Consider the following 14,514-nt stretch of genomic DNA (forward strand, 5'->3'; position numbering starts at 1 on the left):
GATGGAGGCAGGGAGTCCCTCTGTGTCACTTGCACAAATGGCCTGATGCATGCTCACTTGCTTGCGTAGTGACATCTGAATTATCACCATTCGGCAGAGGGATGACTACTGGCTCTCCACCATGTTAGACCCTCGCTACCAGTCCAAAATGAGGGCCTTTTTTACACCCACTGAGAGGGAGGACAAACTGAAATACTATCGAGACATCTTATGTAGTCAGTTGGCAGCTGCCTTTGTGCGCCATCGCCCATCCTCACGAAGGTCTGAACGGGGGGCCTTCTGTGCTCACGTTCCACTGCCATGGCTGCTGTGTGGGGGGGAGGCAGTATCAGTACCAGCTCCATCAGCAGCAACTTAAGTCTAGAGTCGCTGATGAGCAGTTTTCTTCACCCGCCTACTGAAGAAACTACTCACAAGCAGCAGCAGCTAGACAGCGCAGAACCTGAACCAGCAGGTTGCGGCATACTTGGAGTGCACCCTGCCACCCCACATCAAAGATACCCTGGACTACTGGGCAGCCAAACTTGATTTGTGGCCGCAATTGGCCGAGTTTGCCCTGAACAAGCTTTCCTGCCCGGCCAGCAGTGTGGCATCAGAGCGGGTGTTTAGTGCGGCGGGGGCCATAGTTACCCCAATGAGAACTCACCTGTCCACAAAATTTGAAGAAACTGACCTTTGTGAAGATGAATCAGGCGTGGATCTGCCAGGACCAGTGCCTGATGCATCAGACTAGATCATCCAAGGTGCCACACCAACACTTTGACAAAAGAGATCTGTTTCTTCTGGCTACCTGCTTCAGTTACAATTCTGATGCTGCCACTCGCCTGATGCCATACCTGCTGCCAGGTGCTCCTACTGCCAGCCACCATCTTCAACTGGTACTGGTATTGCCCTCCACCTCCCCACTCTGTCACTGGGCCACTCTCTGGTCTCCTCATGCTGCTGCCAGCTCACCACTATGTCACTGGGCCACTCTGTGGTCTCCTCATGCTGCTGCCACATCACTACTCTGTGGTTTCCTCATGCTGCTGCCAGCTCACCACTATGTCACTGGGCCACTCTGTGGTCTCCTCATGCTGCTGCCACATCACCACTCTGTGGTCTCCTCATGCTGTTGCTACCTCAACACTATGTCACTGGGCCACTCTGTGGTCTCCTCATGCTGCTGCCACATCACCACTCTGTGGTCTCATCATGCTGCTGCCAGCTCACAACTATGTCACGGGGCCACTCTGTGGTCTTGTCATGCTGCTGCCAGCTCACCACTATGTCACTGGGCCACTCTGTGGTCTCCTCATGCTGATGCCACATCACCACTCTCTGGTCTCCTCATGCTGTTGCTACCTCAACACTATGTCACTGGGCCACTCTGTGGTCTCATCATGCTGCTGCCAGCTCACCACTATGTCACTGGGCCACTCTGTGGTCTCCTCATGCTGCTGCCACATCACCACTCTGTGGTCTCCTCATGCTGTTGATACCTCAACACTATGTCACTGGACCACTCTGTGGTCTCCTCATGCTGCTGCCAAATCACCACTCTGTAGTCTCATCATGCTGCTGCCAGCTCACCACTATGTCACGGGGCCACTCTGTGGTCTTGTCATGCTGCTGCCACCTCACCACTATGTCACTGGGCTACTCTGTGGTCTCCTCATGCTGATGCCACATCACCACTCTCTGGTCTCCTCATGCTGCTGCCAGCTCCCCACTATGTCACTGGGCCACTATGTAGTCTCTTTATGCTGTTGCCACCTCAACACTACGTCATTGGGCCACTCTGTGGACTTTTCAAGCTGTTACCACCGTCCCCACTCCATGACTGGGCCACTATTTTGGCTTTTTGGCCTGGTTGACATTATCATTTATTTGACCCTTCTTAAGATCTGTCAGAAGGAAGGAAAATGAGACACAACGGATCCTGTCTATGTAGCAGCTGTAAGGCCTGTATGAGATGGTCCCTTCAAAATTGGCTTATGATTTGGTAGCCAAAAGCAGGAGTGGGTAAAAAAAAACTCAGAAGACATGCAAATATTCCATTCACGTGTCATCTCTGTTTTGGATCCACTCCTGTTTTTTTTTTGGCTTTAGCAATAGTGATGAATTACTGACCAAATGCTGACCGAGTGAAGGTGGATGCTCAACAGGCAGGATCCGTTTTTTGTGGGTTATTTTTCTGACGGATCAGAGGAAGAACAAAATAATCAGTGACGTCAACACAAACTTACTGCTGACACCCTCTCCACTCTGTCGGGGGGCTCTACTTGTATAAGCGTTTAATAGAAAAGGTTCTGTAGACATCTATGTGGAATCAGCTGACGATGGTGTAAAAGGAGTGCACTTCTTCTTGACGCTAACACCGACCTGTAAGGCTGAGTTCACACTTGATTTATTTGGGCAGTCACGGGGCCAACACTGGGCAAAAAACTCAAGTGTGCAGTGATTCTAAGAGCGACACCTGTCATGTGCTTGTCATACTGGCTCAGTATTTTTTCACTACCCCAGCAGACTCCCTATGCGCGTTACTGCAAGGCACAGTGTTCTACACCACTTACAAGGTTCTCTGCATCCAGGAAATAGCTGTTTTTTAATGTAATTCGCATTATAAAATCGGATTGAATCAAATCTTTTCGGAAAATTCAGCTAACCGACCAAATAAAATTTTTGAGAAATTCGCTCATCTCTACTATCAATAATGCTGCTAAACATAGCCTTTATCAATAGAAGCTCCAAAGATATTCAACTACAAAATAATAACCAGTACCATACCACAAGGCATAATATGGAATATCTAGGATATTAGAAAGTCACTGAAAACCTGGTCCTATTGGGAAAAATTGTAAATACATTCTTGAAAGGACCCCCATCACACTAGAATTTAGCCCTGTTTAATAAAACTGGATATAATTGGAAGTACTAAATTAAAAGTGTAAGATGCCTTCCAAATTCAGCACAGGGCCAAAGTGTTTGCATATGGTGTCTATGTTTACCCCATAGGGGTCTACCAGTAGTCGACCTCACTCAGCACTAATTCCAAGGTCAGGGGACCCAAAGAGGGCTTCACACAAGAGGGATAACACTAACACAGGATCCTACACTTCCAGTCTGTTTTATCTCTTTTAGGCCTCATGCACACGGCCGTTGCCCGGCTGTGGTCGTATTGCGTCCCCTAAACAGTGGGTCCACAATATGCGGGCACCAGCCATGTGCTCCCTGCATCACGAATGCGGACCCATTCACTTGAATGGGTCTGCAATCCAGACCTGCGGTGCAAAACAGAGGCATGGAAGCACTACGGAGTGCTTCCGTGGTGTTTCTGTCCGTGCCTCCGCACCGCAAAATATAGAACATGTTGGTCCCCAATGCATGGAACAGCGGCACAATGGCCGTGTGCATGAGGCCTTAAATTGAATTAAAATGTTATTTTAACAAAGAATTTAGTTTTTTTCTTATGTATACATATCCTATGTAAAAAATAAATAAAAAATTCTAGCAAGTAGCTCAGCGCTCCGAATATGTTGCTGTCATTGCAGTTTGTGTCTGGGGATTACGGAAGGACAGAAAAAGTGCTAACTTTTGTATTTCTTCTCTAACCACTTGGTGCTGTGAGATTTCCTGTGTGGTTTAAACGACTTCTGATTGGGGCATCATGGGGAATGTTACACAGAGGAACCTTAGTGGAACTCGAAGTTACACTTTTATAAGACAGAACTGACTTTAGAGCATCGGTCTCGGATTTAATGCAGAAGATATAAGGTAAAGGTAAGTTGGAAATCTTACATTGCTGATTTACACTGGGGAGGAGGTTAAAGTTTCAGCTCCTGTCAAGGTGAGAGCTGAATGGGGAACATACATCTCGCTGCTGGCTGTTTACATAGCAAAATGGGTGATGGGCATTGTGAATGGCGAATATTTCATAGACTGATAATCACAATGAACAGAAGAATTCACCCTGCACATAAAGTGCCTATAAAGTCATAGCCAGTGTATATGTTTTTTCGATAGGACGTTTCAGATTTGGATTGCTGTAGCAGTTATAAAATCCCACAATCTGTACCCACAATGCTCCAGAAATAATATACGATATATATTTCATTGTGGGCTGATAATCTGACCATTGTGGGGAACTTCTAATTGCAACAATAGATGAAGCTGAAACTGGGGAGGACGACGCAGGCCGGTGAATTTTCAGAGGAACGATGAGTGACTTGGAAGAGTACATTCCATTTTTTATTTTGGGTGCGACCACACAGTCAGGTTTCCTGGTGCAGTTATGGAAGCTAAAACCAGGAGTGAATTCAAAAATGAGGAGAAGTCGCATCAGCCCAGTACATTTTCTCTCCTATTGTAATCCAGATTTTGCCTTCCAAAACTGCATGTAGAAACCCGACTGCTGGCATTTTGATATGTTCAGACGCGGCAGATTTGTTGCAGAGATTTCCGCAGTAGAAATTCCCATCCGTACAGCTGAGTAGAGTTGTTTCATCGGTAAGCACATAGGGGGAGATTTATCAAACTGGTGTAAAGTAGAACCGGCTTAGTTGTCCATAGCAACCAATCAGATTCCACCTTTTGATAAATGAAAAATTGAATCTGATTGGTTGATATGGGTGAATAAGCCGCTTCTACTTTACACCAGTTTGACAAATCTCCCCCATAGAGTTCTGTAAGCCTCATTAAGATGAATGGGACAGGGGCAGAAATTTCAGCAACAACACTGACGCATAGTAATATATACCCTTGAGGGTATGTTCACATGTGGCAGATTTGCCACATGCGATGGATTTTTTTGGTGATAAGTCTGCAGCATTGTATAGTACCAGCAATGTATATAATATTTTAAGAAATCTCATTCACACACTGCAAAAAGAAATACAAAGGGAAAAAAAAGCATAAATTGAACTGTGGCACAGAAATAAACCCTTTCAGGACACAGCCTAAATTTATTTTCTCATTTTTGTTTTTTCTTCACCGCCTTCTGATAGCCATAATTTTTTTTTTTTCGTTTTCTGTTCACAGGGCCGTATGAGGCCTGTTTGTTTGTGGGACAAGTTGTATTTTTTTAATGGTATTGTTTATTTTACTGTAGTTTGTATTGGAAAATAGCGACAAAATTCTTTGTGCGGTGAAAATGGAAAAAAAATGGCAATTCCGCCTAGGCTTTTTGAGTTTTGCTTTTAAGACATTTACTGTCTGCTAAAAATGACATGACAACCTTATTCTGTGGGCCAGTACAGTTACAGCAATAACACATTATATAGTTTTTATTATGTTTTACAATTATTTTAAATAAAATTCTTTGAAAAAAACTTTTTGTCATCATCATATTCTGACAGCCATAGCTTTTTTTTTTGTATCTGTCTATAGTATTGTTTAAGTGCTTGTTTTTTGTGGGGGTGGGGGGAATGTAGTTTTTAATAATACCATTTTAGTTAAGTTTTTTTGGGAGGCAAGGTGACCAAAAATGGTGATTCGTGAGGCTTTTTTTCCATTTCAGCATATACTGAACAGGAAAAATGTATTTATATTTGGATGTTTTTGGATGCGGTGATTAGAGATGAGCGGATTTCATATTTTGAAATTCGTTCACTCTTCGTTTACTGGTAAAAGGTGAATTGCGTTATGGATTTCCGTTACCAAGGACCATAACCCAATTCTATTGACGAAATGCATAACGGAATGCCTTTAGAGGCATTCCGTTATTCATTCCATCATAATAGAAGTCTATGGGCTGCAAAATGGATCCGTTCCGTTTCCATTATGCAGGGGGGGGAAAAGAACAGGCGCAATGGGTTCCAAATACCATCAGCCACCATGTTGGATGTTGGAAGTGACAAAAGAGGGGGAAGGCAATAAAATAAATGAACTAAAATATAAAAGAACCCATCAAATTAGATTCTTAATGATGGGGAGAGCAGGGTTCTCCTGCAATATTCAAAGATTACCAAATGGCCAGAAATACACCACTAAGGTGCCAAAGACAGAGTGGGGGAATAGAGAGCCTCCGTCTCATAACGTGACAAGTGCAACCTCGCCCATGAGAAGACATCAGGGAGTGACACCCACAAACAGTGAATATTAGATATGAGCGAAGTATTGGAAAATTCTATTACTTCGTCACAAAGCACACTTCTTTGTAAGTAGTGGGTGCAATGACAGGGAGTTGCGATTGCGCCACCCTCCGTCATTGAACCCCTCAGATGTGCGATCATACAGAACACAGTGTAAAATTAACAGAACAATTAATTAAAGCATACTCACTTCCATTTGCTTGCGACGCAATCTTGATTGAAGATCAGGCACGAAATCTTGCGTCATCATGCCAGTCGGTGTGGTGATGTTACATGTCACCGTGCACGGGATTTCGTGTGAGATCTTCAATCAAGATGGGTGCGGCCGGCCTGTTGTGAGCAAATGGCGAGGAAAGTATGATTTTTTAGTGTTTTTTAAACTATTTTGTGTAAAAAATTGATTCGCTACCATGAAGCACGAGGAAATTCGGCAAATTTATCCTGAAATTCGTATCGAATTCCACTTTGTCAGGTTTGCTTCGATCAACAGAAATGAATATATAATCTATGAGCAATTTAAACTGTAAAACCTGTGATCATCTCTTTTCCCATAGTTTCACACTCACAAAATTCTTCATTATCATTTCCTAAATTGTGTGTAATTTGTGATTTCAGACTACCGTACCAACTCCCACTACATTACCAGTAATCAAGCTCCAACCCAGGTGCCCTTTAGCACAGGGCTGTCTACGGGAATAAGGGAAAATCCAGTGCATAATTCAAAATCTCAACGTTATTTTGTGAAGGGGCCCAGCATTTAATAAAATCATTAATAGAGATGAGGGAATCAATTTTAAACTAATTGGATCCAACACAAATTTTGTAAAAATTCCAGATGCATCCAAATCCAAGTTTATAGTCATTTGACTTTGGCGAATTTGGGAGAGGAGTGCTGTTTGAAGTATCTGAGGTGCCACTTCATTATTTGCCTGCATGCTGTCTCCATAGTATCAGCAGTGCAGTGTTCTTATAGCTTCGTCTTCTTCAAATACACTAAAGCAATAGTCCATGCAAAAAATCACTCATAACGAATTTAATGGGGTCAGTGGCCAGTCCAGATGCTGTCCGTTCTAAACCGAGACAGCACTCAGACGGGAAAATCATTAATCCGAATACAGTGCCCCTTTTTGGAGTGGCACAGCTCTTGTGTCCTGTGCTATCGCTGTGTAGTAATCGTTTGAAGTGGTGGGGGAAGTACTTTCACTCCATATAATTCTTTGTACAACATGTCATGGTGCGTAAAGGGGTTAAGAAATAAAGAAGTTGGCAGAGATAGTTGGATCTAGTATACGTTAAAAAAAATGTGGTCGGGGCTGAACATTCAGTTAACAGTCTCAAAATATTTTTGGTAATTTCCTTGTATGTATTATGGCTGCTGGCCAAAAGAATTCCTTGTGATAGGTCTTGTGGTATAAGTGTCATATTGTTTTGGAAAATTCCTGGATATTGTGGAGGCCACATGCAGACAAGCCAACGGACAGTGGTCATTGACTGCCATGGGTGGACATGGCTTGGACACATGCAGGCCAAATCTGTAAAAGTAGTTGTCTGGTAAAACACATTCAAAACTCATTCGTAATTGTCGAACATTCACTCAATTTTCTAGAGGCTGAATGGTTAGGAATGTGTAGTTTGTAATTTTATTTACTTAGAAGGTGTTTGTTCCATTTTTGATGACTACATGTAAAGATCTGGTAATATCATAGAAATGATTAATGGAATGTGAAACACTAAGTAATCAGACACCTGGATCTGTGATATTAACCACAATTTCCTGTGAAACGTGTATGCATCTGATTACGATATTATATGCAGTGCAGCAGGTGTTCTTATGTTTTTGGCATACATAGATGATAGATATAGAGATAGATCGATAAACAGTATCAGTAGGCTTGATAAAGAAAGCAATGAGCTGTTGAAACGTCGCTTCATTTTTGGGTCAATAAACCACACGTTTTCTTCATCATCTGGAGTGCTGCTGGCTTTTTTTCCTTTCCATTTCTAGATCGATAAACAGAGATAACTACACAGACAGACAGACAGATAGAACCTAATTTATCTAAATGGTAATCTTAATATAAAATGTTAATGAAGTCACGTTCCATTCTACTTAATGGGCATCTGTCACACAGATTTGTACCTATGAAACTGGCTGACCTGTTGCATGTGTGCTTGGCAGCTGAAGGCATCTATGTTGGTCCCATGTTTTCTCCACATTGATGAGAAAAATGAAGTTTTAATATATGCAAATGAGCATCTAGGAACAACAGGGGCATTGCCATTACACCTAGACGCTCTGCTCTCTCTGCAACTGCCGCACCCTCTGCGCTGTAATTGACAGGGCCAGGTGTGATGACATTTTCATTGCCTGGCCTTGTCAAAGTGTAGAGAAAGCAACACTTGCAGAAAGAGCAGAGCCTCTGAGTCTCCTAGAGACTCATTTGCATACATTAAAACATAATTTTTCTCAGCATTGCAGGCATATGAGAACATGGGACCAACAAAGATGCCTTCAGCTGCCAAGCGCACATGTAACAGGTCAGCCAGTGTCATAGGTACAAATCTGCTGACAGATGCCTTTTAAGTAACAGAAACCACCCATAAATGAGCCCATTTTAGAAAATACACCCCTCAAATTATTCAAAACTGATTTTACGTTGTCAACTCTTTAGGTGTTCCACAACAATCAAAGAAATATGGAGATGACATGTAAAAAAAAATTACTTTTTTTGCATATTTTTTATTTTAATCCATGTTTTCCTTGTAACACAGCAAGGGTTAAGAGCAAAACAAACTAAAATATTTATTACCCTGATTCTGCAGTTTACAGAAACACCTTATTTATGCTCCTTAACTGCTGTATGGGCACACTACTAGGGAAGGAGGGAGGAAAGGAAGGAGTGCCATATGGTTTTTGGAATGGTTTTTTGTTGCCAAGTTACATTTGAAGAGACCCCGAGGTACCCCTACATTAGAAAACCCAAAAAAGTAACATCATTTTGGAAACTATGCCCCTTAAGGAATTTATTGGGGGTTGTACTGTATACAGATTGTACACAGGCATTTTTCATAGAATTTAGAAACACTTGGTTGTCAAAATGAAAAATGTCATTTCTTCCAAAAAATGTTGTATAAGCCGCACATTTTTCATTTTCACAAGGGGTAAAAGAAAAAGTACCCCACAATTTGTTACCCATTTTCTTCTGAACATGTCAATACCCCATATGTGGTCATAAGAACTGCTGTTTGGGCACACTGCAGGGCTCAGAAGAGAAGGAGCGCCATATGGTTTTTAGAGCACAGATTTTGCTGGAATGGTTCTGGAACACCATGTTGCATTTAAAGAGACCTAGATTTACCATTGCAGTGGAAACTCCCCCAAAATGATCCCATTTTGGAAACTACACCCCTCAATAAATGTATTGAGGGGTATAGTGAGTGCTTTGACCCCACAGGCATTTCATAGAATTGAGAAACACTTGTTTGTGAAAATGAAATATTTTTTTTTGTCCAATAAAAAGTTGCTTTCATTTTCACAAGGAATAACAGGAGAAAAAGCAACCCACAATTTGTTAGACATTTCCTCCTGACTACAGCAACACTTATATGTGGTTGTAAACTGCTGTTTAGGCACATTGCAGGGCAGGGGCTGACTGGCAACTTTTGGCCCAGGGGGCAAGTAACACCCAGAGGCCCACTGAGCCCCCCTCCTGCTTTCCCATTTCCCCTGCCTCCTCCTGACCCCCCCTTGCCACTTCGTCAGCCATGTAAATTACAACACCAGGAAAACAAAATAAACTAGGGATGCTCCGATATATCGGCCACCGAAACATATCAGCCTAAAATGACATTTTTGGTATAATGCCGAAAGTGTCATTTTCTGGCTGATACAGTGTTGCATCCGTGTGTGCCCCCCCCCCCCCCCCCCCATGACACTTGACGACTTTTGCAGAAGAAACTGTATATTGTGGGGGGGCACGGTATATGCTATAGTGTGTATAACATAAACATATTTCATATGAAAACTTACAATTACTTGGCTTGACCTTGGGGATCTCGGACACCTCCACACTTTGGCCGGGGCTCGGCGGAGCTGATGTGTTTTATCCTAATGAGAAAAATTTCATAATAAGGATTTGGAGAAGAGGCAGAGGGATAGCACAGCAGGGAGAGGCTGGTGCTGCTACTAGGGGGCTCAGACTATGGGGGAGTAATAATTCTCCTTATAATACACAGTGCAAAAAATACCCCCTTGTAATGTCCCCAGTTGAGCTAATGTCCCCATAGTCCCCCTATAATGTGCCAGTAGCCATAGCCTCCCCCCTATAATGTGCCAGTAGCCATAGGGCCCCCCTATAATGTGCCAGTAGCCAGATAGGGCCCCCCTATAATGTGCCAGTAGCCATAGGCCCCCACTATAATGTGCCAGTAGCGAGAGAGGGCCCCCCTATAATGTGCCAGTAGCCAGATAGGGCCCCCCTATAATGTGCCAGTAGCCAGATAGGGCCCCCCTATAATGTGCCAGTAGCCAGATAGGGTCCCCCTATAATGTGCCAGTAGCCAGATAGGCCCCCCTCCCAATAATGTGCCAGTAGCCAGATAGGGCCCCACTATAATGTGCCAGTAGCCAGATAGGGTCCCCCTATAATGTGCCAGTAGCCAATAGGCCCCCCCATAATGTGCCAGTAGCCAATAGGCCCCCCTATAATGTGCCAGTAGCCAATAGGCCCCCCTATAATGTGCCAGTAGCCAATAGGCCCCTATATAATGTGCCAGTAGTCAATAGGCCCCACTATAATGTGCCAGTAGCTATAGGCCCCCCTATAATGTGCCAGTAGCCATAGGCCCCCCCTCTATAGTGTGCTAGTAGCCAGATAGGGCCCCCCCCATAATGTGCCAGTAGCCAGATATAGCCCCCCTATAATGTGCCAATAGCCATAGGCCCCTCATTATAATGTGCCAGTAGCCAGAGAGGGCCCCCCTATAATGTGCCAGTAGCCCGATAGGGCCCCCCCCTATAATGTGCCAGTAGCCAGATAGGGCCCCCCTATAATGTGCCAGTAGCCAGATAGGGGCCCCCCTATAATGTGCCAGTAGCCAGACAGGGCCCCCTATCAGTGACAGAAATGAAAAAAATTAATAAAATTGAGTCAGTCAGACTTATACTTACCTCCTTGAGCACCTTCACTGAATCACTCCCGTCCCGCCTCCAGCGCTGCTGATGTCTTTACGGCAGCGCAGCGGCTCAGTCAGGCGGCGCGATGACATAATCGCGCCGCCCGCGCCGGTCCGGCGGCCTCTCTGATAGGCTGCCGGCAACACGCCTCCCCATCTCCCTCCGCAGTCCGCAGCCGCAGGTAAGTAGTATTAGTAACAGTGGTGGCGGCGGAGGCAGTGCCCTTAGTGACAGTCTGATGCCGGCTGGGACAGTGAGGCAACAAAGAGGCCCGGGGGGGCTATTGCCCCCCTGCCCCCCGGCCCAGTCCGCCCCTGTTTGCAGGGTTCAAAAGAGAAAGAGCACCATGTGCATTTGAGGCTTAGTTTGGTCATTTATACAGCAGTAGTCGGCAACTGCAGAGGCTCTGAGGTTAAAAAATGAAGTTAACACATTTTAGAAACCACACCCATTACACACATTATTCACCAAAGGGTGTAGTGAGCATTTTGTGCTAAATGCTACGAAAAGCTGAGCTGCTGCCTTCTCGAACAGCTGATCGGCGGGGTCCTGGGTGTCAGACTCCCACAGATCAGATACTGATGACCTATCCAGAAGATAGATCATCAGTATAAAAATCTCAGAAAACCTCCTGACACTCAAACTTGTAGTCCCTATAACCAGTCATCAAACTTTGAGGGACTGTGCTGCAATTTAAAGGGGATTTGTCAGCTCTCTTCGCATGCCTGCTTTATTACCTACTTACAGTATACTCTCCATGAAATAAGATTCTGGGTCATCTTTTCTCAAACTCTATGTTGGGATGTTCCTCTGTAATTCCACCTAGAATTGTATGACTAAGTTGGCAACTGGGTGTTACAATTGCTCTTGTCAATAAGTTATATCCCTATTTTTTCAGTGGATTCAAAGATTGTAAGGTTAACTTGGGGTACTTTCACACTTGCGGCAGAGGATTCCGGCAGGCAGTTCCGTCGCCGGAACTGCCTGCCGGATCAATCAAAACGTATGGCAAACTGATGGCATTTGTCAGACGGATCAGATCCTGATCCGTATGACAAATTCATTGAAATGCCGGATCCGTCTCTCCGGCGTCATCCGGCATTCATTTTTTTCCACATTTTTTTTGGCGGTCTGAGCATGCGCAGACCGCAATGCCGATCCGTTTTGCCGGAACACTTGGGGGACGGATCCAGCATTAATGCATTTCAATGGGAAAAAATGCCGGATCCGGAATTCCGGCAAGTGTTCCAGAATTTTGGACGGAGATAAAACCGTAGCATGCTGCGGTATTATCTCCGTCCTGAAAAGGCAAAAAGACTTAACTGAAGACATCCTGATGCATCCTGAACGGATTGCTCTCCATTCAGAATGCATTAGGATAAAACTGCTCAGTTCTTTTCCGGTATAGAGCCCCTACGGAACTCAATGCCGGAAAAGAATAACGCTAGTGTGAAAGTACCCTAATGTATATTTAAATATAATTTGCTAAAATAAATATAGTTTAAATACTTGAATGAGGTTGTGACATAAAGGGGCTTTCCAAGTTCAATTCAAAATCACCCATCAACAGTAAATGTACTAAAATAACAAAAGTGATACAATTTTCTCCCCTGCCATATCTGCCACGAGCCTTGGAAAAGCGGGTGTGGAGGAAGGGAGTGGTAGTGGCCCTGATGAAGTGCTATGTCATAGTGCTCTCCCTCAGGCCTTTGCTTCCCGGGGAAATATAGTACTGAAAAATTAGACCAGAATTCAACGTAACAAAGCCCAAAAAGTGCAACACAAAACTTCAAATACATTCAGTAGCGCCAGATTTCAAGTGCAAAACTCTAGCACCAATAAGGATTATAGAGGCAGGTTGGATGGTGGAAATTCAGCACTTAGGTGTTACTGCCTAGTAGTGTTCTGAGTGATGGGTGTCTTTGCTGTAGACCATCACCTTTCAGCAGCGTCTTTAATGCTGCTGTAGCAGTTCACTTACTTGAGAGTGATCTCTCTGGAGAATTCTATTGGGAGGCAGGAGCTCTGCAGTGTGCTTCCTTTCCCCTCTGTCTCTGGCAAAGAACTCCCCCTCTTGGCACGAAGTAGGACCAGCCCACTCCTACCAAGAGGGGAGGAACAGGATGATTAGCCGTTTCTTGCTGGAACAAATGCATAGAAGCAGAAGCATACAATAAAAATACATAACATTTTAATACAAAACTATTTACAATTGTAGTACCTCCAGGTCTGGGGAACTACACATCCACTGTTACACTCCAGTCCTACCGTGATGACGTCATCTCCTGGCTGCAGCGGTAACGTCCTATACACACCACGTCACCATTTAGTCAATCTTTGGCCTTAGCAGTATAGAGCCAGTGACTGGCTGCAGCGATGACATCGTTTGTATGGGACTTAACCACTGTACCCAGGTAAACAAACACCAGCGGATAGGATGAGAGCATAGTGCAGCCAGCAGCAGAGGAAAAAAATGGTGAGCTTGAATTCTTCCGTTATTTTAGTAAATGTATTGTTGCTGGAAGAGTTTTAATTGAACTTGGACAAACCCCTTTAACGTATGTGTGTCTGATCAGTGAGGGTGCAACAGCTGAGAATAAGGGACCCCCTCCTATATGAATGGAACGGCATTCAATAATGTGCACTGCTGCTCTATTCATCTGTATTGGACTGCCAAATATAACTGAGCTTCAACAGCCCCATAGAGATGAATGGAACAGTAGTGTGCATGCTAATACATAGTGGATGCAGAACCCCTGTTCTCATGATCAGTCCCAGCTGTTGGACCCCCACCAAAAATACACTTGTTGATAATGGATCCTGAGGATCAATAAAATCAAAACCCCTTTAAGTGGGTATATGAACCCTTTCAGGACCTTGCGATCTTCTGTTTTTGCTTAATTTAATTTTTTTACTCTTGACCTTCCCAGAACCATAACTTTTTTTTATTTTTCCCATTCATATAAAGTAGCTGTATGAGGGCTTGTTTTATACTTAACAGGTTGTACTTTCTAATGGCACTATCTACTGTGGCCTACAATGTATTGAGATGGTGGAAACAAAATTTCAAATGGGGCACAATTGGGGGAAAAAAAGTCAGATGTGTGCTATCGGCATCCGTAAGGCCATTCAGCAAATTATAGAGCATTTGCTGAATGGCCTTACGGATGCCGATAGCACACATCTGACTTTTTTTCCCCAATCGGGCTCGTGGACAGTACAGGATGCACATGGCTTGTATCTGTATTTTGCAGGCCACGAAACAGC

General features: G+C 44.0%; 1 protein-coding gene across 4 annotated transcripts in view; it reads left to right on the forward strand.

Moving 5' to 3' along the window:
• The first annotated feature begins 3,627 nt into the window (after window positions 1-3,627).
• GRAP2 (GRB2 related adaptor protein 2) overlaps window positions 3,628-14,514 on the forward strand; it is a 230,448-nt gene continuing 219,561 nt past the window's right edge. Inside the window, exon 1 of one of the 4 annotated variants that reach the window (XM_040408050.1) lies at window positions 3,628-3,762. The gene's annotated coding sequence lies outside the window, so the exon portion shown is untranslated. The remainder of the gene's footprint in view (window positions 3,763-14,514) is intronic. The other 3 variants (XM_040408052.1, XM_040408051.1, XM_040408053.1) reach the window with 3 other exon arrangements.

The sequence above is a fragment of the Bufo bufo genome, chromosome 9, assembly GCF_905171765.1.
Source record: "Bufo bufo chromosome 9, aBufBuf1.1, whole genome shotgun sequence".
In the NCBI taxonomy this organism is placed as follows: Eukaryota; Metazoa; Chordata; class Amphibia; order Anura; family Bufonidae; genus Bufo; species Bufo bufo.